Genomic DNA, 3,856 nt, shown 5'->3' with positions numbered 1-3,856 from the left:
TGTGCCAGTGTCCTCACATAGGACAGCTATTTTGCCCCGTTGATAATTATAATTAATAATTAATAATTAATAAACAGAGGACATTCCCTCAAAATAAATTGACCTCTTAGTTCTATAAAATACTTTGACAAATGCATTTCTTATATTATATATCATCTAAGTGTGTAATATTTTGCTCAGTTGAACATTTAATAGAAATAACTTTTGCAGCAGTTTATTATGCCATTTTCACAATACATTTAAAAATATTTTCAAATGTTCTAATCATTTACCTATTATTTTTCTAAAAAAAAAAAAAAAAAAGTCCCCTGGGGCTGGGGTTATGGTTCAGTTGGTAGAGTGCTTGTCTCGCATGCACATGGCCCTGGGTTCAATCCCCAGCAACACCTCCCCCCACACCCCCACCAAAAAAAGCCCTCTAAGAGCTGGGGATGGGGATGTAGCTCAATGGTAGATTTTTTATCTGGCATGCCTGAGCCCCTGGGCAGGATCCTCTGCATGGCAACACAATACCAAAACACATATACACACAATAATTATTTCAAAGTTACTGTAAGTGGTATATTTGTTGCTCAGATTAAGTTTTTATTACTTTATCCCACATCTGAAGCAATGGAATGAAAATGGTTAAACTGAGACTGGTATTTCTAATTTAATATTTCCTTTCCTTATAGAAAGATTTATGGTTTGGTTTGGTTTTCTTCTAAGCTGGAAATTCCAATTCTTCTGTGTTTCTTATAGTTTCTGTAGAACGTGTTCCCTATCTTTGGGAAAAAGGAAAGAATAACAGAAATGTGATCTACCAACCTGTACCCTCCACCCCGTCCCTCATCACACACACCTGACAGGTGTTCCAGGAAGGCTCTTTTCAGTCAAAGCCACATTACCACAGTGCAAATCAATATTTGAATAGCACTTATCAGCAGCTTTCTCCGGCACTAGCTCATCTTGTCCTGGGTGATAGAGAGGGAACTGCAACATTGTTTGGTTCATTGTTTTAGTAACCTATTGTAACTGGGCAAAAAGAAATGAAGGATTACACAGCCAGGCAGTGTTGACTCAGACCTATCTGAGGTGTCTTTGCCCTGGACTTTTTCCTCTGTCCAGATGGCCCATCACTGGAATATTCTATGCCTGCTTTTTCCTGTTCCAGCTATCCACCTTGCCTATGAAGTATCAGGCCTCCTGCAAGCAGGGCCAGTGGACACTCACAGATGCCATGTGAGTCACTACCAATCCTGAGGTGCTGAGGGCCACAAAAAAAGTGTTGGGAAGTTTGATTCTGGTCTAAGATCATGAGGCCAAGAACCAAGAACAACCAGCTGCATCTGTCAACATTCAGGGCCAATTTCCTTCCCTGAGAATCTCTTGAGCTCACTTCCAGGATGCACAGAGAATTTCCTCTTGCAACTTGAAGAAAAAGACTCAATTCCTTCCCTTTCCAAGAAGAAAGGAAGGGGAAGGTCAGCATCACCTCATGAGCAGGTGGTTCTTTATTTACAGAAATCCCTTAAGGGACTTTGTTTAATAGAAACAAATTTTTACCTCCTCATGGACCTTTTTAAACAGGAGGTAAAAATTGGGCCATTCATTTTCATATTGTCTGCACACAACAAAACTCCTTTTCCTGGAGCAGAAAAAGGCACAGGTTACAGAAGGCTCCAGGGATGGGCAATCTAAATAGATTAAAAAGTCCAGGGTGAGGAAACTTCAGCCTGGTCTCAGTCAACAATGTCTGAATGTTTAATCTTCCCATCACTTCATCTTGCCCAACTTCAGTAGGTCACTAAAAAAATACAGAAGGAGGGTACATGTGTATGTGTTTTTATGTCCTATGAAAGTAAGCCCCTGGTTTATTTGCTGAGTACTATTATTTATTTACTCATTAATTTTTTTTGTGTGTGTAATGCTGGGAATCTACACTAGGTCCTTCCTCACAATAGGCAAGCACTCTACCACTAAACCACACCCCCCCCAATCCTGCTGAGTACTATTTAAAATGTGAGAAATTTTTCTCCATTTTGAAAATTTCTTTTAATGACTCTGTATTATCTAAAAATCTGAGGTTTTTTTTTTCTTCCTCTTCGAAAAATATGACTGGTTATTTCAAGATCCTGCACTGCTTAGCAACACTAGTTTGAAGAGCACAGGCCTCCCCCAGCCAGGTCATGTGCTGGACAGACAAGCAGCTCCTCACGGTTCCACCTCGCCCCAGGGAACAAATTAATTTATCCCAGCCATTGACAGCCTGCTCTCTGTGGGCTTTCAGGGAGGAGAGTGGGGAAGACTGACAAAAAAGAATTCAGCCCTCAGTAGAATAAAACTCCAAGAGATTGTTAGGATCCTAGAGGAAAGGAGATGTGAGGAAGAATTTGGAGGAAGCAGAGGGCTTGAAAGGAGGGTGAGGAGGGCAAGCATTAGAGAGCTGACCAGGGACAGAATCTTTATGACTGAGAAACTTAAAGACGTTGAATGTTTACCTTAAGATTGATTCCAGTTCTGTGCTGTTATAATCTTCTCAGTATATTCAGAAACCAAAGATAAAATTTATTGTGCATGATAACCTAATGTTGGTGGATCTTTCAGGAAACAAAAACAAAAACAAAAAAGGGAGGGGAGGGGGGCTATTCCAAGCCAGGGGACACAAAGAAGACAAAAAAGTAACAGCAGGACAAGCAGCTTCAACCCAGTCAACCTCCTGGGTTTTGGACAATGGGTAAAATAATATGAATATGTATTTACATTTGAGAACGCATAGGAAAAAGATAAATTAAACCATTGTAGTTGGGTTAAGGCAGAGGGATTATAGGTGACTGTTTTTCTCCATTTTGCAAATTTCTTTTAATGACTCTGTAATTGATTTTGGAGCAATTTTTACAGCTAGCAGGTCATGCAAAAGCTATTCAGTTCACTCTCTCCCATCAGCCTGTCTTGGAACGCAGAAGACAGTCACAACCACTGAAGCCTGTGGTCACTTTTAGACAAGGCAGAGCCTGATTCCTGATTCACACCCTCCTACACACACATACCTCAATGCCACCCCCCAAAGGTGAGGGTGCTAATTATTGTAAGCTGGGAAAGCACCTTGAAGGCAAAAGTGTCTGTGATCACTCTGAACACTCCTTTTAAACTGCTGTAATGGCATATGCCACATAAGCAAAGCACAGAACCTTATAACTAGCTTGTTTGTGAAAAGATGTCCTTTGTCCACAGGCCAAGTTTTTGAAAACACCACCCACTCTATTGGCATACCTCTCCAGGGCCCTGAGAGAAGTTACCAGGGCAGCTTCTTGAAACCAGCCACCCCTGGCTTCACTTTGATCTTTCTCTGTCTACACCCTTGCTTCAGTTCCTCTGCTACACACACACAAAATTACTAAGTAGTATTATTGCTTGGTACGAACTATAATTACTACAACGACTACCAGAAATGGAAAAGACAAGAGAAATGGAATTCTCATATGTTTGAGCTGGAGAATCTTTGTTGCAGGAAAAGTCTGTACGCCCCTCCCATTCGTCCTCCTAATTACTGGAAGCAGACAGGCCAAGGGGAGTCCCCTCAACCCAGACAGCTTGACCACTCAGGGACAGGGGCCAGGTTTAGCGCTCCAGGAACCGAGATGTAAAGTCCTCCCGGGCTCCTAGAGCGGACCCGGAAGCGCAGCGCGGTCCCGGAAGGCGAGGTGCTGACATACTTCCGGCCTTTGTGACTCATTGTGTCTGTGTGGAGGCGTCGGGAGGGCCTAGGTCCGTGTGCGGTGCCCTTCGGCCGGCCTGAGCCCCAGAGTCAGCTCCCCTTTCTCGCCCAGCGCCCCCAGGCCGCTCCCGGGGCACACGGTGAGACTTGGGGCCGGCC

The 3,856-nt window shown here is 43.1% G+C and overlaps 1 protein-coding gene across 3 annotated transcripts in view; it reads left to right on the top strand.

Annotated features, from left to right (window-relative positions):
• The first annotated feature begins 3,675 nt into the window (after positions 1-3,675).
• The window catches only part of Zkscan1 (zinc finger with KRAB and SCAN domains 1), a 20,826-nt gene continuing 20,645 nt past the window's right edge, over positions 3,676-3,856 (top strand). For all 3 annotated transcript variants that reach the window (XM_015491532.2, XM_015491531.2, XM_048790043.1), the window contains exon 1: positions 3,676-3,837. The gene's annotated coding sequence lies outside the window, so the exon portion shown is untranslated. The remainder of the gene's footprint in view (positions 3,838-3,856) is intronic.

This window comes from Marmota marmota, unplaced genomic scaffold (assembly GCF_001458135.2).
Source record: "Marmota marmota marmota unplaced genomic scaffold, marMar, whole genome shotgun sequence".
In the NCBI taxonomy this organism is placed as follows: domain Eukaryota; kingdom Metazoa; phylum Chordata; class Mammalia; order Rodentia; family Sciuridae; genus Marmota; species Marmota marmota.
The sequence above is the reverse complement of the archived record's forward strand: the minus strand, read 5'-3'. Positions and strand labels throughout refer to the sequence as shown.